At 34.8% G+C, this 23,575-nt stretch overlaps 3 pseudogenes; 2 read left to right on the forward strand and 1 right to left on the reverse strand.

Moving 5' to 3' along the window:
- Positions 1-4,825: 4,825 nt before the first annotated feature.
- Positions 4,826-7,864, reverse strand: LOC148692284 (uncharacterized; annotated as a pseudogene).
- A 3,209-nt stretch (positions 7,865-11,073) lies between these two features.
- LOC148692285 (uncharacterized) lies at positions 11,074-11,893 on the forward strand (annotated as a pseudogene).
- A 251-nt stretch (positions 11,894-12,144) lies between these two features.
- LOC148692286 (short-chain dehydrogenase TIC 32 B, chloroplastic-like) lies at positions 12,145-18,503 on the forward strand (annotated as a pseudogene).
- Positions 18,504-23,575: the final 5,072 nt, after the last annotated feature.

Consider the following 23,575-nt stretch of genomic DNA (forward strand, 5'->3'; position numbering starts at 1 on the left):
AGTGGAGCTGGGAGATACAAAACTAAAACAACAAAGAGTAGATTGTCTTCGCCAAAGATGCATGGTTGTTCCTATTTATTAAGAGTCATCAATGTTTTCCTACGTACCCAACGATCATTAGGTTGGAGTGGCAATTTAGTATTCAATTTAGGACGTTGCTTGTCTCTCTTACCGCGCAAACGGTATAATTGTGGATATTAAATTTAACAATTAAAACACCCGTCATATTAAATGATACGTAAAATTGATTCACGCCCTCGAAAGAAAGCAAAATGTTGAAGGTGTTTTCTGACCTTCCCCATTGCTTTGTTTCCATTTGTTATCAAGAACCAGAAAGCCCTTCAGTTTGTCTCACAAATTCTGTCGTGTTGCAGAGAAGCTCTGAGCTTCCTGTGAGTTTCTGATTGGTTGTTTTCTGGGATTTTAGGAAATTAGTATCTTTTCATTGGTGACAGGAAGGCCAGGGCCAAGTGGGTTTGGATCAGCTTCCACTGCTGAGCAAGTTGTCGGATGTTGGACCATAATCCACGACTAATAGGTCTACACAATTAATTTAAGGATTGCTTGGAATATAAATAAAATTAGAATTTAGTTAATAGCTATAACTTGTACTCCAAGTGAAGTTAATATCTTCTGAATTTCTTTAGGGAATAAGGACTCCTAATTCTATCCTATTTGGAATGAGATTTGGTGTATCAATTATTCTTGGACTGCAAGGAATCTTAATGACATTATTATGGGAAGATATTAGGGTTAAGTCCATATAAATACAAGGCTAAGGTCCCTGCTCACAACACAGAAACTCAGATGAACGCCCCATTAGTTCGAGTTTAAAGGAGTGTTGAGTGTGTAGAAGACTTTGGTTAACTAACATATTGTTTTCATGATTACAATACGTTCTCTATTATAAGAAGAAGTCTGCATATGGTTTAATCTATTGGATGAGGATCCTTTCTAGATCCTCTTTGTTGGGATCCTAGAGATCCTCACATCATGGCCGTTCATAGTACATCATGCGGTCAGTTTTCATTAGATACTATTTGTGTTTAATTTTAAATAAATAAATTTAAAATGATTTCTGACTGCATGATGTACGATAAATGACTAGGATATGAGGATCCCTAGGATCCCCACAACTTGGATCTGGATCCAAATCCCAATCTATTCTGCTTGGCTCTGTCAAATATGGTTCATCTTTACTACATGCCATGTTGACTTCGAGTACTCTATTAATCGAGTATCATCTATGGATTCTTCCAGGTTAGTGTTTGTAGTTGTTTATGAAATATATAAAGTTTAACAGTTGGTATTAGAGCAGGTCATAATACAACTAAAGATCTACTTGGTAAACCCTAAGGGGGCGTTTGTTTGCCCTCACTAACTTGGACTGGACTGGATTGGACTAGCTATTAGTCCAATACTGTGTTTGTTCCATGCTGGGACTAACATTAATGAGACTAAAGGGGATTAGCATGGACAAAACCCTTCACTAAGAGGTCTTAGTGAGACCCCCCCAATAACCATGGGACTAGCTAAGACTATCCTCTATTTCTCGTCCTTGTCATGCTCAACGACCACTCCCGACAGACTCCTCGTCATCGCCGGTCACCTAGATCAATCATTAATTTCCCGACTCTCTTTCAGATCCATTTCACAACCAACTTTCATATAAAATATATCAAATTGAAGCTGGGAGTGACAAGATTACGATTTTACTTGAATCGAGGCCAAAATGTGGTCGAAAAATGGCTTGGAAGTCTCGGCCTGTTTGGGCTTCTTCAAATCCATGACAAATTCGAGCATGCAAGGCTAAGATCTCGGTCCAGGGATGGTGATGAATTTTTTGGCGTGCTAACTTCATCCAATTTAATGAGGGTTGGCCAAAAAACACATCGGGAAAATTGGAGCTGTGAGGTTCCGTTCGAACAACGCATAGCTAGAGAGGGAGGGAGGACAGAGAAATAGAGACTGGAATCAATAAAGAGTTTGACCAGGAATGAGAAAGAGACATGAATTGAGAGGTCTGAGAAGAAAAGATGGAGAAAAAGATAAGATCATAATAAAATATTAATAATTTATATATTAAATAAAATAATATTAGAATTTGTTATTATCCAGCTTCTTAGTCCAATACTACACCAAACGCTTCATTAAGTTAGTCCAGTTTAGTCTAGTCTAAGCCAGTTCAGCTTAGTCCTTGAAGCTAATCCAGTCCGAGATAGTCCGGCGCAACAAACGCCCCCTAAAAGTTAATGTCTTGAATCCATGACATGTTTTCAATTTTCATACTCATATTTCACGGCAAAAGAAATTGGTTTTCCATGTGAATTGTGCTTTAACCTAAATTTCATATTGAAATATGAGATAGCTATATATATAAAACTTGTCCTTTGACTTGAAAGAATATTACAACCTATTGATTTTTTTTTGTGCACATATAATTTGGGATGTTAAACTAAAAAATTTCTTAAAAAAGGCATTAAGTATATATATTCATCATGATCTGGAACTTCTTGAAGTTGGCATATGTATATATATTAAATAGCATAATAACAAGCCTTTTTTGCCACATACATATTTCAGCAAAAAGGGTAAACATGGTTCTTAAACCTGTTAATTTTCCTTTTTTATCTTTATCGACATATATAATTTCGGGAAAATAAGTAGGTATATATATACACATACACACATTTGTGTGTGTATGTGTCACAACCCAATAATTTATTTTAACATATGGTTAAATATGTTTTTTAAGTTCATTGTTCAAATTTTTAATAAACTACTTGTTGGAACCTGACTATTGCTCATTTTGTTCTCCTTAACATTCTCATAACTAGGTGAGGTTACATGAATACTTTTCTGGAGATATGTCCTGAGCTTTAGTAAAAATATGTATGTATTTATGAATTCCTTGATAGCCTGAAATTGGTAATTTTAAAATAATTTTGATTACATTTATGAAAATTTGTTAAGTTTACATATGCTATCCATGGTGCATGCGGCTTAATAATTCATATGCATATATTAAAGTTTCAGGTTTGATTTTAGTGATATACATTATTTTTCCAAGTATGATAAGTCCGGATTGCATTCGGTGAGGTATGTATATGGATAATCCATGTTTATTTCAATGGATTTTAATTTAAAGGTCATAGCCATGTATATGCAATGACTTAGTTTTCAGCTTCGACTAATGATATTTTATGACCTTGAATATATATTGCTTATGTTAAAGCCCATGCTTTGGAATTACGAGTTAATTAACTATTGTGACAGTAGTATGCAGACCATATTATTGATCTAATATCATGGATATGTATTGCTGTTGAAATTGGCTAAAAGGTAAAACCCTCGTTATGAAAATTAGTGGAGACCTCTGATCATGAAGCCTGCAAGATTGTGTATATCAATAGTGAAGCTAGGAATTATTTGGTGGGTGGGATAAACTAAAATTATTACCACAAGATCAAATGGTTAAATGTTTTTGTTACTTACATAAAGTTACACAATAACAAGCTTGAAAGCAATAATTTAAAGTAAGAAATTTAACTATGAATAAAGCAAGTTTCAACTAGATTTAACAAAGAAAACATTTAAAGTTGCAACTTATAATAGAAAGAAACATACAACATAAATCTTGTCATAACAACTTACAAATAAAAGAAAAAGTACCTATTCAAGTTGTGCCCTTCGATCCTTAATGGAATTGAAATCCTTTGTTATTTCTTCTGAATCAATCTTTTCGGTAAGCTTTTTTCAAGGTACACAACCATTGAATCTGCTAGAAATTCACACTCCATCTTGTTGTGAAGTCTTGTTTTAATAAGATTCATTGCCGAAAAACCTTGTTCAATAGTTGCTGTAGAAACAGGAAGAGTCAATACAAGTCGAATTAACCTATAAATCAAATAGTACCTTTTGGACCTCTTTGTTTCAACTAATCCCATCATAATTCCGAAGTAGTAGACATTTTTCGAAACACAGGATGATGCGGTACGTCTGATTCATAGATTTTCAACTCACATCTTAACATATGTAGCTCTTTTTTAGTGAAATCTAGAGGATAAAATTTCTCTGCAAGCTTGCAAATGTGATCAATGTTGAACGTCTTAAAAACATCTCTTGGTTTTAAAGCTAAATTAAGAATAAGAAGTTCCATTGCCTCCTCACTAAACCTATTATTTAGCTCTGCCAACTGAAAATCTATTGCATTATTGAATATATCAATGTGATAATGATGCTCAAATGTAATATGATCTGTTTGCTAACAAGAACGACCAGTTCCTACTTTGTATTGAGCATTCTTATCGGGCATATCAACGTCATGTTTCTTGTAGAATAAACTCACTTTATCAATAAAGGTAGCCCAACCATCCAATCGCAACTTCTGAAGGACATCTTTTGTAGTAGTGACTAGGTTCATAGCATTCAGAATGTCTTGTGATTTATTTTGCAATTTGTGACAAAGGATATCAATGATTCCCATGATCTCTTGCAATAGATGCAAGATGAAAGTAAATTCAAAAGATTTGATTGCATTATAAGCACCAGTAGCTTCCCTGCAAAGAGTTTGTAGCAGATCTATCATTCTTTATGTTCTCAAGTACTGTACAAGACGTGTAGTACATATGTATCAAGTCACACACTGAATCATAATGAGAACCCCAACGAGTAGCTCCAGGTTGATGTATAGTACCAATTCGATTAGCTCATCTTCTCGTCTCAAGTTCACTAGCACCCACCAACTCTTCAATGTTCACTATGTGTGCAACCTGCGAGAAGTAGTAATAACATTTACAATTGAACCTAATGAAGAAAAGAATAACTAGATAACAACTACTTCTTTTGATGCTGCAACTAATGCTAATTGCAGTTGATGAGCAAAACAATGCACATAATAAGCAGATGAACACTCTTTAATATATGAAGATTGTAGCCCATTCCACTAACCTCGCATATTACTCACACCATCATAGCCTTGACCTCGTAACTTGCTTATAGGCAACTCATGGAAAGCAAGGACTTTTTTTTATCTCCCTATCAAGGTTCTAAAAAAACACTAGGCACTAGTCGGGTGGCGGACTGGCGCCTAGCGCCTAGGCGGGTAAGCGGGGTCTAAGCGGGCACCTAGGTGGCCAAGGCGGATTTAGGTAAATTTCTTATATATCTTGTAAATAAGTGTACAATGATACTTACAAAAAATTATATTTGTATGAAATCCCTGAATAAGATAGTAAAAGAATAATACGTATCTAACAAGTCCAAAAAATCCATAGCACTTGATGCTATGAATTGATAGCCTGACAATCAATGTTTATTTAATGAGAAAAAAATTAATTTTTTGTCATGCTATTAATTTTTTGTAGATGGCAGCTAGTCTGCCCTTTGTCCTAGAACAGATGAGTGCTCCATTAATAGCCTGATAGCCTTTTTCCTTTAAGAAAAGTCAAGACTAGTTGTCCAAACTTGAATGGACAGAAACAAAAAAAAAAAAAAAAAATTAAATAGTTTAAAAGTGATCACATGGGTGTGGAAAGAAGTGAGAGAAACTAATTCTTTCATCTTCTTCCTCTTCGCAAACACAGACCAGAAACATGAAGTCTAGAAAAACCAAAAGCATTTATCCTTTCTCAAGTTCGAACACATAAAAAATTGAAATTCCCAGACTGCCTAGGCGCCCGCCTAATCCCTGTCCCGATTTTGCGTTAATCCCGGCGGTTGGCCACCGCCCAGCGCCTAGGCCGATTTTTAGAACACTGCTTCCTGTATAAAGTGTTGGTGCAGTAGTGTCTTCAACCCACACAATATCTAAAAATCATTCTCATAGAAAACCATCATTATCAACAAATCTTAAAATAATGGCCATTTGCTCTTTGTGAGCAGTATCATGTGCTTCATCAACAAGAATACAAAAAACACTATCCCCGACTTCTTCATGAATTTTTCTTTGTACTATGTTGGCGAGAATGTTCAAAACCTCCTTTTGGATCATGGGTGAGGAATATTTGGCATTTTTGGGTGCATTTTCTAAAACAGCTGCGACCACCTTATCATTAAACTTGGTTGTATGCTTTACCAATTCAATAAAATTCCCACGATTTTTCGAACCCACGGATTCTCATGTCCTCTAAAAGGACATGCTTGAAATGTAAGCCATCGAACACACTCAATTGTAGCCTTGAGTCGCAATCGATTCTTCAAAATTTCTTCTTTTGATTGTTGATTAATAACTTTGTCAACATGCTAAGATCGATTCATCAATTCCTCTACATGTGAAACACAAGTATTATGAAATGAAGATGGACCTCCAATATGAGAAAGAAATATACAATTCTTTCCGTCGTTAACGCTTTTCCAATTGTTAAACCCATCAACAATTAGTGCCGAATGACTTGCTGGACTAGTCCCAAAAAGAAAGCATGAGAAACAATATACTCTATCTGTTGACGGAGAATATTCTAACCATGAAAATTGTGAAAACCAAGAATGCTAAAATTGACAATATTGTGATCCAAACTGAGATCTAGGATACTCAAGAAGTTTCAGTCGGTAAGGCCCAGCTTTGATATAAGCACATCGAACTTCATCTTGTTGATTAATAAGATACTCATGTATTTGAATCTGTTTCCCCAAGTCTTGTTCCAATTCCAAAGAATCATCATCAAAAACTTTTTCTTAAGGTTCAATTATATTAGATGTTTGGTGAGAATCATGAAGCTGCTCAGTTGGTATTGATGCGTTATCATTAGATGCAGAAGGTATATCACTCTCTAATTTATCACCATCATCTTTTTTTTTAAAGAATGAATCAATAGTTCTTAACCTCTTCATTGAACTTTAACCTAACAAATTGAACAACAATAATACAAGTTTATATAATAAATTATATTTCTAAGAAATCTATCAGACTATCAGAAAAAATATATTAAACTTGAAACTAAATTTTTATAGTACGAACTCTTAAAATTAAAGCAATAAACAAATCAAATCATCAAGACTTAAGAATAAAGTGATAAAAAAACTTACCTATTAATGAGAAAAATCAATAAACTTTCTCACTTGTATGCCTGGTTTCTGTGAACTGCAGACAAGACGAAAGCTTTCTGAAAAGTGAAAAATGGCCACTGTTATACCCCCCAAAAGTTGAAAATAAAATAATAAACTACTCATAGGAAACCTAAAATAATAAAATATTAAACCTACTTTTTAAAACCGGATGACTACTCCTAGAAAACCTAAACTAATAAAAAAAAAAGATGTATAGACTACTCTCTATAAACTAATCAAACAAAAAGACCTATAGACCTATAAACTAGAGACGTGTGTGTGTTAGTGTGTATATTATTTGAAATATAATATTATTAAATTTCGATATTGATTAAAGTAAATAATATATTTAATATTTATTAACTCTTGCTTTTTCTAAACGTAGTCATATTTTTCAAAACTTTTACTTATTGGGTGGGCTATAACAATTAAAAATAATAAAATAGTCTAAATTATTAGTATTTTTAACCTCAAACAACTAAAACTCTTCCTATCCTAGAACCTACCCTAGCCTTGTTGCTACCTCCGCCGTTGGTGTATATCACATATGTGATAGTATTAAAGCAGTGTATGAGACAACTATTGTTGCAAAGCATGTGAAATCATAAGTTTTAGATGTAAGTACATCCCTACAACGTGTCTAAATCACTTTTGTTTCATGTATATCTATAACTGTTGTATTAACATGCTGGTTGAAACATATGACTAAATGCATGCTAAAAGGTATATCTTACACAATTAAGGGATATATCATTTCAACTCGTAAGTTATATCTGAAATATGACATATCAGGATTGAATTTTGTCTTCAAACCCATTGCTACCTAGATTTTGTTTGTAATTTTGTTATGTAAAAACAAGTATCTTTTCTCAATATGTTGATATGCTACTGCATGCTCAATCTCTATTAGGACTGGCTAACGTTTTCAAAATTTTGATCAAACTGAAAATCATTAAGGTATGGATTTAAGTTTTTAGTTTATGTTGTGAATTCCATAAAGAAGCAAAGGTGTATTTTTAGTTGCATTCCAAGTATTAGCAAGATTGAGTTTTGTACTTAGGTTTTGTGGTTCACAACACATAAAGTAGCAGCGAACGTCTTAAACTGCAAAATATTGTGTCATCAATTTTGTTAGACACAAAAGTAAGTTGGTTATGTAGTTTATGAGCTTCATAGGAACCATAAGGCAATCTTATAAATATTGATAAGGAGAATCAACAAATGAACGAATTGATGCTTTCAATTCAGGGTTTTTGATTCACTTAACTACCAAATCTGTGACGTATGTTTCATATGAATGGAGAGCTTATTTAGGTGATTATAAGAGCTCATGGGTGCTACCAAGTTCATAGTTTTTGATAGTCCTAGATAAGTGAACTCCATTTGAAAGAACATGCAGGAAGCTTATTAGCTTGACTAAATTCATTGGCCAATAAAATAATCTTGCTTATTAAATCCATTAAAGATCCTTTCTAAATTAATTGTTTGACCTAGTGAGAGAATGTTGGACGTTGGACCATAATCTAACGACTAATAGGTCTACACAGTTAATTTAAGGATTGCTTAGAATATAAATAAGATTAGAATTTAGTGAATAGCTATAGCTTGTACCCCAAGTAAAGTTAATATATTCTGGATTTCCTTAGGGAATAAGGGGTCATAATTCTATCCTATTTGGAATGAGATTGGTGTATCAATTATCCTTGGACTTCAAGGAATCCTAATGACATTATTATGGGAACATTCATTAGGGTTAAGTCCATATAAATACAAGGCTAAGGTCCCTGCTCACAACACAGAAACTCAGATGAATGCCTCATTAGTTCGAATTTAAAGGAATGTTGAGTGTGCAGAAGACTTTGGTTAACTAACATATTATTTTCAGGATTACAATATGTTCTCCGTTATAAGAAAAAGTATGCATATGGTTCAATCTATTATGCATGGCTCTGTCAAAGATGGTTCATCTTTATTACATGTCATGTTGACTTCAAGTACTCTATTAATCAAATATCATCTATGGATTCTTCCATGTCAGTGTTTTTAGTTGTTTATGAAATATATAAAGTTTAACACAGGTTACTGAAGGAGTTGATGGATCCAATTACCTTATTGTTATTGTTGTTGCCTTGTTGGTAAGTCTATTTGCATTTCTTCTATGTGGTGTTAACAGCCCTTGTTAGCAGGCCCGACCTAGGCCTAGTGCCACCAAGGTGGTTGTCCAGGGCCCAAAATTGAAGGGGGCACTAAAAAAAATCCAAATATTTAGGTATAAAAAAAAATTTGTCCAGAGCCCAAAATAGGGGTTGGAGGGCAAGAGTCCAAGTTTGTCAATAGATGGAACGACCAAGTTTTGGGCATTAAAAAAAAATAATAACATAAGGGGACCACTTGTCCCCCAATTAACCTTAAGTTCCTAACACATCTACCCTTTTTCTCGATTCCCCACCCCACTTTGTTTCCCCACTGCCGTCTCTGTTCTTTTCTCCCAATTCCATTAGCTGCAAGTGCAGCATTTTAACTCCCAAAATTTATTGTTTCCTGATTCCCAATTGAAACTGCTACGCTGTAGCTTCCAAGCCTGACAAGTCCTTCTAAGCGCCATTCACCAACCCTTTTGAGTTTGGAGGTAAACTAATTTTTTAAATTTGAATTATTAATTCATAATTTAATATAAAATTTTGCAAGTGACATAAAATTATATTATAATTGATGTATAGAATTGTTGTTGATGAATTGAATTCTCGATTAATGGAGTTATTTGATTTCATTTCAAACCCAATTTTTGGGTTCAATTTTATCAATATTTATATTATGTTAGACTATATGTTGGTGCTTTTATAATATATAATAGATGTTAGTGTTTTTATAATATATAATATGTGTTGGAATGATAATTTTGATAGGAAATTTTTGTTATATCATGTGCAGGTAATTTTTGCAAACAAATTATCGAAGCCATGTCTTTTAGGAAACAACTCTATGGTAATATGAAAAGGAAGAGACAAATCATTGAAAACAAGTGATGTTTAGAATTATTGTTGTTGTGAAATGTCTTGCCATACGTAATTTAGCATTTCATGGAACAAATGAAAGGCCTTATGAAGATTCTAATGGCAACTTCTTAGGTTTACTTGAAATGATTACAAAGTTTGATCCAATAATGCAAAAGCATTTTCAACTCATTGAGAATAAAGAGATTCATCATCACTATTTGAGCCATAAAATCCAACATGATCGTTGATAGCTATTTTAGCTTCAAAAGTCAAAACCACAATCATTAGAATAGTAAAAAAGCCAAAATTTTATTCTGTCATTCTTGATTGTACTCCTGATGCAAGTCATGTGGAACAGATGAGTTTAATTTTGAGGTGTGTTGACTTGTCAAGTAGGTCAATAAATATAAGGGTGTATTTCACGGAGTTTTTAAGTGTGGAAGATACATCAGGACAAAGACTTTTTAATGAGTTGCAAGATGTCCTAAAGTCTCTTGATCTTGATATTGATAATGTGAGGGGGACAAGGTTATGATAATGGATCTAACATAAGAGGGAAACACCAAGGTGTCCTGGAAAAGATTGCTAGACATAAATCCCAGAGCCTTTTACATGCCATATGGTTCTCATTGTCTTAATTTAATAGTTTGTGATATGGCAAGTTCATGTCTTAGAGCAAAATCTTTTTGGAGCATGTCAATGCATATATACGGTGTTTTCCAACTCTACAAAGCATTGGAATATTTTGTTTGAACATATTGATGGTTTAACTTTGAAGTCATTGTCAACTACTCGATGGGAAAGTCACATTGAAAGTGTTAAAGCAATTAAATCCCAAGTAGCCTAGGTTAGAAATGCTTTGTTTAAGTTGGTGGTAATTACTGAGTATCCCCAATTAAGTAGGGATGCAGGATGTTTAGCATCAGGAGAACTTTCAAGCTTTGGTTTTGTATTAAGTTTGGTTATTTGGTATGATATTTTGTTGAAGATTAACATGGTAAGCACAAAATTACAATTTGAAGACATACGTCTTGATGTTGCTGTAAAGGCATTGGAAGCACTTGTTATGTTTTTTGAAAACTACAAAGAAACTGGTTTTGCTTCTGCCATGAGTGATGCTAAAAAAATTGCACTTGATTCTGAAATTGACCATGTTTTTCAAACTAAACGTCATAGACCTAGAAAAAGACATCATGATGAAATTGATGGTAATGAAAGGGAACAACAGTCTGCTGAAGAATCATTTAGAACATATTATTTTCTTGGTATAGTGGATGTTGCTCTTTCTCAACTGAAACACAGGTTTGAACAGTTAAAGGCTTTTGAATATATTTTTGGCTTCTTTTTTTGAGGCACTGAAGTTAATTTCATTGGATGATCACGAGCTAAAAGAAAATTGTATAAATCTTGAAGCACATTTGAAACATGGAAATACCATGAATGTAGATAGAGCCGACTTATGTTCCGAATTACAGGTTTTGCAAATGATTTTACCTGAAGAATCATTTCTCTCTAATAACCTTTGGACATCCATGGAAATAGCAAACTTTGTAAAAGAAATTGACATGTGTCCTAATGTCTTGATTGCTTATCGTGTACTGTTGACTGTACCCGTGACCGTGGCATCTGTAGAAAGAAGTTTTTCAAAATTGAAATTATCAAAATCTTACTTACGGACCACTATGACTCAAGATAGGCTAAATGGATTAGCAATCTTATGCATTGGAAATGATGAGATTGAATACTTGGAGTATGATGATATAATTGGTGATTTTGCTTCAAAAAAATGCCAGAACAATTTCTTCAAGGTTGAAATTTCAAGGAGCTTTGCTAGGAGTGGTTGTATATGATTGTACTTTTGATTGTCGGGGTTTAGGTACTATGTCCCCCCGTTGTATATTTTCTCAAGTAATATAATTTGGGCATAAGGGCCTAGCTTCGACTGGGTTCTAGCCCTCTTTAATTTTTTTTTTTTTTTTTAAGCATATGTTTCTATATTAAAAAAGGGCACATTTTGAGCTTTCGCACTGGGTACCAAAAAACTCAGGACCGGCCCTGCTTGTTAGCAGAGTTTTTGAGGCTGTTTTTCTTTGCACTTAGGATGCAACGACGGTATTTTAAGTCAATTACATATTTTAAAATAATGATGCATATTCGCAAATGGTAGAATGTGCTAATTGACTCGATAGCTTCAACGCTCTCGACCTCCCTCTTAACCTCTTAATGTGATCATCCCTTTCTTAGCTTCCACTGTTGCGTAACTAGTTCCATTTCTGTATCTTATACACTGTCATAAAAATTTGGTTCATGTTGTGTTGCAGAAACAATGCTGGTGTTATGTTCTGCCCCCACCGGCTTTTGGAAGACGGAATTGAGATGCAATTTGTAACCAATCATCTTGGTAATCACTATGATTCATATTTTTGTTGAGATCTATCAGATTTCATTGATGATTATCTTATACAAACCTTTTTAGTTATTGTATTCTAGTTAAGAAAACTACCTATTTTACAGCTCATTTTCTCTTTACAAACCTTATCCTCGAAAAAATGAAGCATACTGCCAGAACTACTGGTATGGAAGGCAGAATTGTGAATTTGTCATCGATTGCTCTTATACACTCTTACAACGGCTCAATTCGAAAAAATCAATGATTGGAGCGGGTAAGTAATGATTTGAGTAATCCATCGTGATCTTTCACAAACCAGCTAGACCACGATACATAAATTTCTTGTTTTGTGTTATTAGTTACTCAGACAAAAGGGCATATGGGCAATCCAAATTAGCAAACATACTTCATGCCAATGAGCTCTCTCGTCGATTGCAGGTGATTTTGTTACCTACATCATGCACATTAACACCACGTGACAGTGATGCTGTTACGTTAATTTGCACTCTACAAAAATGTCCTGATAGTTATCACGCATGCACACTAACACGATCATTTAGAACTACATACATATATTGTTATGAGTTTCACTTACATACTGTTATGTAATAAGTCTCACATCACATTGTTTTTCTGGTCAATGCACTTAAGTTATTAAATTAAAGTGCATTCATTGCTCAATAATATAACATATCAACTTTTTTTCATTTTTCATATTATAACACTTGATAGTATACCCATCACAGTTAAATCTATATCACAAAATAGCCTTGGCATGCTCATTTTCCCCGAAAATAAGGGTGCCTATGGTGTTGTGGTGAATGTTTGACACTTGCATTAATCACTGGCAAAAAGAGTAGATCCAAAGAGATTCGTACCACAAAATTAAGAGCCTTCAATGTTTTGCAGTTTGTAGGAAAGAAGAATAAAGTCAAATTACTAACTTCAGAAGGGCAAATAAATTTTAGGGTCCCATGGACTTGTATAACCGCATATGAAAATCATTATCTACTCTTTCAATAATTATTTTTGTATGTATGTTGTTCTACTGTTAATTTAAATGTATACGCTCGTATGATTATGTACAACATTTTTAACATGCATATTGTTTGACGTACTGTGCTGGGAGAAGGTGTGAACATAACTGTCAACTCAGTCCAGGAATCTTAATGACACCCCCCCCCCCCCCCCCCCCCCCCTCTTTTTTATTTATTTATTTTTTTAAACTACCGCACCCCTTACCCACCCCAAACTTCGAACCCAAGACCTAGACTACCCCCACACCTTACCCCACATCCTCACCACTATTACACCACACCTTAATGACACCCCTCATGAGGCATTCTGCATTGAGTATGCATGCTAACGCACATACATTATGTATGTAGGGTTATATGTATATATATCATGACGTTCTTGGCGCTTCTCTGAAATGTATTTTTTCTCTTTATATTTTCACGCATAGAGTGTAGAATTATATTTTTGATAAAACCTCATAGATTTGAAATTCCCATGCAAAATGAATTATGCCTTTATTTAATTTCCATCATCGATCTTTTTTTACGTAGAAACTTTGAAGTTCTTCGCCCTCTGGATGTGGAAGAATGTACCTCAGGTAATTAATTAATGAATTACTGTTTTTGTTTACCAGAGGATTTAAACGGTTAAAAAGGCAGTAATTAGCTGACTGTATATTTTGCATGCTGCATTTTCTAAATGGTACGTTTCACTTCCACAAGGAGCAACCACAACATTGTATGTTGCTCTGCACCCAAAACCGAAGGGTGTGACCGGAAAATACTTGGTCGACTGCAACGAGTGTTGGAGCAATATTAGAAAATATGAAAATAACACAAGAATTTCAATAATAATAATTATAAAGAAATTCATAACATTAATTATGTATTAGATTAATAAAAACAACTAGAGAAAAAAGGTAGGAAAAACAGACAAACTTGGAGATTGAGGCTTGCATAAATGCAATGTCCTAAAGACATAATTTCGTCCCTACTCTTGTGATTGTAGTTTGGTAGGCGTTCATCTCTCAGGATTCAACAATCTATAATCCGAAGTTGAAGCATTTCAATCTTTGGACTCTGACGAACTTTATATATTCCATACTCTCAAGACACAACTCGTAATTTGATAAACAAAGAACAAGATAAATAAAGTGAGGAAATCCTATTTCTCAAACGTAAAAATTAACTCTAATTTTTTTTATTCCTTAATGCCATGGTTTCATGAGGTTAAATAAAACCGTAGACATTGATTGGCGAAGAGATGCATACATACGTTTTTTAGATGGCACCATTTCAAAAGGTCCATACTCAATGTGGCAGCACTTTGTGTAAGATGGCGCCCACTTAATAACAAATACGGTTTGATACAAACGGTTAAAGCATTTTTCATTCAAATATTGAATTAAATATTATAATATATAAATTCCAACAATCCTTCACATGAATGAAAAATTAGGAAGAATTTGAGAGTACAGGCAGACGAGGAGATGCATCGGGATAGATGTCGGACTTGAACCTACCCTAGCGAATACTTATTGGATTTACTTGGTGAGCAGTGGATGTGGAAGATCTTGAACTGTTCACCGCAACAGTAAATCGAGACAATAAGCAACACACATCACTAATCCTAATATATTACGATTCATACGATTGTGTTCATTTTAGTCCTAAACAAATCCCGAATTCATGAGAGTTTTAGAGAATTTAGTCATGTCATTCTCATAGAAGCGACCCACTTTTACTCTCACATATATGACCACTGATTAAGAATACTTTGTAATATTCCTCTTATTTATAAGATATCATTGTCATTAAGTATAAATATACATCCTAAAACTTCTGCAGACAACACACTTCTTCTATCGTAGGAATGAGGTATACAGTGTGTTAACTTCTTTGAATCATGCCCAACTAGTTTGCCTATTGAACTTAGACCATGGGATATTCAATTAATTAAGTTGGGTTTCCGCTTGGCTGATTCATTAGTTATGTTGGCTTTAGCCTCATTCCCCTCGATGATCAACTTACTCTCTAATCAAACCTTTAATAATTGGTACCACTAAGGTTGACTATCTTTAATGGTGTGCACAATCTATCTCAATTTCAAGTACTCAAAAGTGTGTGTGTGTGTGTGTGTGTGTGTGTGTGTGTGTGTGTGTTGGGACTTTTGTAAGTAATTTGCTAACATTATAGGAAGTGGACTTCCCCCACATTTAAGATATTTGTAAGATGGTCTCTAACCTTGTCATACCTTAAACAATTACTCATTACAAGAGATGACATTTTGATTGTCTCACTCAATTAGCAAATTACATATCCATTCTTCTTAAGCAAATCTCATATCTCACAGATAAATAAGCGACCCCCACAATTCTTTCATAATTGTAGTTAATTTTTTTTGTCATTGAATTGATCACATTTTGTAGTTTAAGTAGGAAATGATTAAGATATAGACTCTATCTATTTTCTTAGGCCTTAATATGCCTCACTACTCAGTTCTAGGCAAAGCACTTCTTGGCTTTCATCCTTAGCCTATTTTCAAATTGTCATGGATGACGGATCTAGAACCTTCACAAAGGAAATGTCATCCCCTTTTGAGTTCAGGCCTTGGCCTATCAAAGTGACCATGCAAAGTATTCTAATACTTTCGTAGTCTCTTTATGCCCTTCAACATAGGTCTTGACCCCTACAATTTAATAGTCATCTTACTAAGAGGAGAGCAACTTCATCCCAAATAATGAAGCTTTATGCCTTGACTAATGGAACATCACTTATGATGCCGCATGTACGAAAACTTCATACAATGTCAAGTGGTAATTAAGGACAAAACTCTTGCTAAATTATATGTCTTTTTGCTTGATGCTAGGCTTCTGACCCATATTCATGCTCATTTGAAATGGCCTAAGAGACGTGCAGGTATATGCAAATCAAGTCATTTCATCAAACCGAACAATGGTTATGAACTTGCCAAAACCACCAACTACACCAATTGAAAATAATTATGTTGGTCAAAAGCATCAAATGCCTTTCCATGAAATTGTCACTTAATAACAAATACGGTTTGATACAAACGGTTAAAACATTTTTCATTCAACTATTGAATTAGAATATATAAACTCCAACAACGAGATGAAACCGAGCTCATATGCTAGAGATGAAAAGTTGGCCAGCAAACTCTGGGACTCCAGCAACAAATTGATTGATGGAGCTTCCGTTCCAAAAGCTGAATGAGAAACTTCAAGTGATTCCTGCTTATACTGTTTGTGCCGTACGTTATATGTGATTGTTGGTGGTCGTATGTCAATATGTATTTTATTATTTAACTTATCCGTTGTTGCGTACTTCTTTCATGGTAATGTGAATGAGAATGAACACTAGACTATTTTTTTTTTTTTTTTGAGGACAAATATACATATAATCAAAGTTTATTACTTAAGGATACCAATTATTGGATGATTTAGTGTAAAAATATTATTGTATTAAGAAAAATGGATGACAAATAATATATGGCGTGATTAAAATGCTAACAAGAAAAGAGAAATTTATCTAGAAAGACAAGAAAGGAGGAACAAAAATCACATGGAAGACAGAATTGAGAATCTTACTCCCAAGGAATACAATTACAACTAAGAAACTATGTAAAAAAAAATTATAGAATCATATACGTTTTATACAAGTGTTCGCACAATCACATTCCTAATGAATTTAGGACCACAACAAATGTAGAACTTTCGAATGTATATTGTATTGTGGTGAGATTGGAAACCTTAAATGGTTTATAATGATTTTTCCATTGGTCTTTAGTTGATAATTATTCTGTTAATTTGTCAGTTGGTAGTTTAGTATGTATAATGTATTGTTTTTGAAAATTAACACTTGGCTCCAGGATTGGACTTATTTTGTTTTTCTTCTTCAGGACAAATTCTTATAACCAAGGTTATAAATCAATTACTATAAGAAATGTATTAACTAAGAATAACTATGTACAAATGTTTTAGTGTTAGTATAAATAAATGGTTTCATCATTTACTGATCATCGAAAACAATAGTACTAATTGGATCCAAATACCGCCACTTGATACAGCCTTTCACGTATATTCTAATAGCACAAAATACATATCATTTGGCCATTTATGTTGTATTATACTGCACGTTAACGTTCCACTATGACGTTATAAGAGCAACTCCACGAGGTGGAGTAGCCCAATGGACCGACGAGAGAACAGGAACCAATAGCCCAAGCAATGAAGTCCAGCCCATGCGGGCGATTGCGCAGAAGGGGGCTTGAGCGAGGGGCCTGGCTCGAATCGGTGGCCCAAGAGCCCGAGGTGGAGGTGATGCAACGCTGACGTTAGGGTGACATCAGCCACGATTTTTTTTTTTTTTTTTTTTGCGTCAAGTGCGTGCATAACACACACACATGGGGGCACATCCCCTACAGGTTTTCAAGCGCTAGGGCCCGCGGCGCAGACCTCAGTACTGTTATCATTGAAGGCCATGTGGCACCTTCACGTCTGTTGGATTTCAACGGTTACTTTTTCTGGAGCATTGGATTTCCAACGGAAAAAAATAAATTCAAACCTTCATTAATTTCAGCCGTTGGATTTGAGATCAACGGTCCATGTTATTCAGCTTTATAAATTAAAAAAATAACACTAAAAAAATCTGAAATTTTACTGTTATGCCACGTGGCACAATCTGGAGGGTTGGATTTCAATTTTTTTTAGTCTAATGGCATAAATTATTTATGTGAATAAAAAAAATTAATAAAAAATCCAAAATTTTATTTTACAAATTTAAAAAAGAAAAAATTGATTTTACTTTTCTATAAATACCTTCTCATTATCTTTTACCTTACACCACAATTTCATATTTTCTCAAATACTTTCAACCACATTCCAATCTTTCTCTCAAAGTTTCAATCCAATTGGTTTCCAACAAAATGACTAATGATGCAAGTATGAATTGGACGCTTATTGAAGATGTATGTTGTGTTCTAGTTGGGTTGAAGTTACTCATGATTCGATTACAGGTAATGAGATACAGTTGTGAGGAATGTGGAGTATTCATACCAATTATCTTTAGAAAATTAGTGGGAAAAGAACCAAAGAATCGATGTCCAGTCGTTGGAGAATACTCAGCCACTCGTTTAGTCTTTGGAGAGACGTCTTGGCACAAGCTAGTGCTAATCTTCGAAGTGGGGAAACTTTAGCATATCAGGTAACAATATATTATTTCTTTGTTTGTACTACACCCAAATTTACATTAACTACTTTGATTATAATTATTTCTTCTCCCGCATTGTGTAGATACTTCAAGCACAAGCTTGGTATAATGCCAAAACCAAAAACAAAAACAAATCATTCACCTGGTGGAAATGTTGGAATATTGTTAAAGATTGTCCTAAATTCAGAGTTGTGCTTGTCGGTCCAGATGTTGTCATAAATAGCACCCATCTACACTCTACGCCCATTCAAGACTCGCATGTTCATGAAACCGACACAGAAGAAGTGCCGGAAATGCCCCCTGAACAAGCATTGGGGTCGACCCGTTATCCAATTAGGCCTTAAGGTAAGAAGCCTTCAAATAGAAAAAGGAGTGCTTCCAAGAATGATTATGTAAGAAGCCTTCAAATAGAAAAGGGAGTGCTTCCAAGAATGATTATGTAAAATATATGAAAGAACTTGCTCGCCAAGGTGAATTGACTTTGGCGCGGGAAATGGCTAAATTTAAGGTTGATAAGGCTAGAGAGGAGGCAAAAGATGTAGCTGGGGAGAAATTATTTCAAGCCAATGAAAGAGAAAGAGAGCTACTTAGGCAAGAAAGGAACTTAAAGAAGAAAGAAGGGCTCAACAAGATCGTGACATTATGAAAAAGCCTGTAGAAGGGAAGTCACCAAATTCTAAATATTTTTGGAATTTGGAGAAAACAGACGTGGTGCGAAGGGGGCGTGCAAGGAAAGTGAGAGCAAGAGGAGATGGTCCTAGCACCATAAGAGGAGATGATCCTAGCACCACAAATTGGTTATGTGATGATTTTCCATTCAAGAGGGACTATGGAATTTGTTTTTAATCAAAGCCCATAATTTTCCAATCACTTTGGGTTGTAATTTCTTATTTATTGAATAGAGTACTTTATGTTGTTTCCAATTTATTGAATTTAGTACTTTAATTAAACTAAGAGTATATTTATTTAATTTGGTAATTTATTTAAACTAAGAGAATCTTTATTCAAAGGACATAAACACATCAAATAAAATTACATAAACATACCAAATAAAATTACAAACACACCAAATTAAAGAAAAAAAAAAACTCACTAAATGAACTTAAAAAACACACCAAATAAAATTAAATAAACACACCAAATAAAAACAAACACACTAAACGAACTTAAGTTTCTTGAGCTTGTTTCAATTCTCACTGGTGCTCTATCAAGTCAATTTGTCGGGCATTGTGCATATATGGGTCCTAAAGTGCAGTATATCATTGAATGAGCCTTTCATTGTAATATTCATCCCTTTGTAATGGCTCGTGTTGCACGGGTTCTTCGGTGGCGTCATGAGCACAATATATTTGTGTTCTGGAATTGTTCATTGTGTCTGGCTCATATTCAACAACGGCATCATAATCGTACTCATCTTCCACAATCATGTTGTGAAGAATGATGCAGATCATCATGATGGATCGAAGCGACTCTAAATCAAACATTTTGGCAACACCCTTGACAATCGACCAACGAGCTTGGAGGATACCAAAACAACGCTTCACATCATTCCTACACCCATCTTGACAGCTTGCAAAGTGTTTTTCCTTTGCACTTCATGAACGTGGCACTGTTTTAACAAACGATGACTACTTTGGGTAAATGCCGTCTGCTAGGTAGTAAGGCCCATGGTACATATGTCTGTTGACCCAGTATATGACTCTTGGTGCTCTTCCATGCAGGACATCGTTGAAACCTGAGGATTGGACTAGGACATTGAAGTCATTTTGAGCTCCCAGAACATCGAAAAAAGCATGCCAAATCCACGTATCAAATGATGCCACCACTTCCAAAATGATACTTTTTGCTCATTTTCTGTCCCCATAAGCTCCTTGCCATGCACTTGGACAATTTTTACAGGTTCAATGCATACAGTCAATGCTTCCAATCATCCCAGGAAAACCACGCATCTCGCCTTTCTTCAGAAGCCTTTGCAAGTCCATCTCAGTTGGTCTCTAGAGGTACTCTATGGTGTAGATAGATTCGATTGCAGAGCAAAATGTCATCAGGGACTCAAGAATGGTTGATTTCCCCATCCTCGCTATCTCATCCACTTGGTCTGCAAATGCTCCATATGCAAGCATCCACAAGGCAGCAGTAATTTTTTTGCTTAGGAAGGAGACCCATAACACCAAAAGCATCATTCTTTTGCACAAAGTAAGAATCATGGTTGCAAACAGCAATCATAATTTTGTTGAACAAATGTCGTTCCATTCTAAAACAACGTCTAAAGTACGTATCAGTGAATGCATTGTTACGAACAAAATAATTGTCCAAAAGATCCTTACCTCGTTGTTGCCTGCTTTTATCAATGTTTGCGGAACGGCTAGGCCTGCAGATATGAGTCACATCTTGGATGACTCGACGGGAATGTGAGGCTCTTTGGCTTCTTACTTCGTCATCTCTGCTTCTACGTTCTTCATCCTCATCTCTTCCGTCTCATTTTGGGCCACTTAGAAATTGAACATTTCTTCCCCTTGCTTAAACAATTCTTTTTCTTGCTCCTCAATTTCCTACAACATCCTTGAAGAAGAAGACATTGTAAGAAGAAAGTAGAAATTATGAATATTAATGATAGAGATTTTGATTTTGGTGAAGAATGAAGTAGAAACTATGAATAATGATAGAGATTTTGATTTTGGTGTGTGATTTCTTAGGATGGATCATGGATGGTGGGTTTATATGGAGGAAAAAGAAAGGATTAGGTTGTAGATAATACCACGTGGCATGCTATCATTCGTTCAAAATCTGATCGAAATCTATCCTCAAAGATTTGTAAATAGATTGTGACACGTGGTGCGACGTGATTGGTTAGAAATCTGATTGGAAATTTATCCTCAACAATTCTGAAAAGGTAACGACATGTGGCATGACGGTATTGAATAAAAATCTTATTGAAATCTATCACCAATAATTGTTTTTTCGGGTAATGACACGTAGCGCAACGAGAACTATTAAAAATCTTATCCGAAATTACAAATTAAATTATTTTGTATTATTTTATAAAATAAAAAATACTAATATTTTATTGTCTATTGCTGGCTATTCAATTTAAGGGTGAAGATGCAAAAAGCAGTTACTGTTCATTAAAGGCAATTACTATTCATTGGGTGGATTCAATAGTGAGTAGCCCTAGAGGGCCTTTGCAACGCTGAAGTTGCTCTAATGTTCGACGTAGAAGGCCAGCGACCAGTTGCTAATTATGATGTTCATACGTGAGTCATGGCATGGCCACAACACCTACTCCTTGTGCACTGCTACAACGTCGACAAGTCATTTGGCCTCCTCCTAGTACTAGACGCCACCAAAGTCCGATCGATATTGAATGACATTGACGGTGCCGTGTAACAGTCGCACTTTTCATTTAGTTACAAAACCCCAACAGGTCCTAAAGCACCTTCCCAACAATAAATTCAGCCGATTTTATTATATCGACTTAATTATATTTACAACTCTAAAAATCAATTTGAGTCTCACTTAATCTTATCACTCTATTTAGACCATCTCCAACCCTTGAAGTGAAACCTAAAATTTTTAGCTCAGAAAATTTAGATTTTAACCCGTAAACAACCTTTCTATTCCAACTCTTCTGGCCTAAATTTTTTAGCCCGAAATTATTAAAGAATAAAATTTGGCTAATTTTTTCTTTTAAGTAATTTAAAAAAAAAATAATAAGTACACTATCCTAATTTAATTTTATGAACATATTAACCTAAAAATATTTAGATTCCAATAAATATTAAAAAAAATCACTACATTTAGGTGAATTTTTTAAATTATTTTAATTGTTGGATTTAAAATTGGACCGTTAGATCTTTTTTTATACTGTTGGATTTGATCATATTAGCTATCAGCTGGTGGATTCAATAAATATATAAATATAAAACAAACAAAAAAATTTGAAAGTGGATCGTTGGATGAACCAACAACCCATTTAAATGTGGCCGCACGATCAGAAAAAGAGCTGTTAGGCTCATGATTGCCAGCAAACAGCCAGGGGACAAGCCTACATGGGTGGGGTCCGGCTGCTGCTTCCGTGGAGCGTGCAAGGGTTTAGGTGAGTGAGAGATGGGCATTTGGGCTTCACTTTCTGTTTTCCACTCTCACATATGGGCTGCACCACTAATTTTGGGCTAAATCTTGGAGGGAATTTGAGTTTTGTTTAGGTTTTAACATTTAACTCAATTTTAGAACAATGGTTGGAGAGAAAATGAGGGGAATAGAAGGGAAAATTTAGGACTTACTCCAAGGGTTGGAGTTGGTCTTATGTCTCGCTTTGACTTTTATTGTCAAAATCCTTAACAAGTATGTTAAACTGTTTATGTGGCACAAATAAACAAAGTCAACGCTAAGATGTGTGTCACATGTCTTAACAACAATGGGTCTTAATTGTGCAATATAAACATTGGCGATTGTGTTAACTTGTCACGCCCTGATCCCGACATACGTCCAGGATCGATACGTGACGTCACCAAATATCCGTATATCTAACATACCCCGCCTCCTAAATATATACATAGTATCATTCAAGATCCAGATGCATAATAATTTTTCGTATACTTTATGGCTGCATCTAACCTCTTCGTTAGACTACCTATGTACCCTCATTAGGGATCAAGCCATTCATAGTTCAAGTTCTCTATAACTCGACATATAACACGATTCGTTCAAGCCAAAAAGGCATAACATTTCTCAATCAAACATTTGGACTTGACAAGCATGAATTATTCAATTCAAGCTACATAATAACCCACATGATAATCAAGGTTTCTATTTCATCCATCATATACATCATTATGTTTCAACATAATCGTGCAGGCGGTGATCATCCAACGCGGATATACCAGGCATGATCACTC

This window comes from Pyrus communis, chromosome 12 (genome assembly GCF_041283825.1).
Source record: "Pyrus communis isolate YQ-2024b chromosome 12, ASM4128382v1, whole genome shotgun sequence".
NCBI lineage: Eukaryota > Viridiplantae > Streptophyta > Magnoliopsida > Rosales > Rosaceae > Pyrus > Pyrus communis.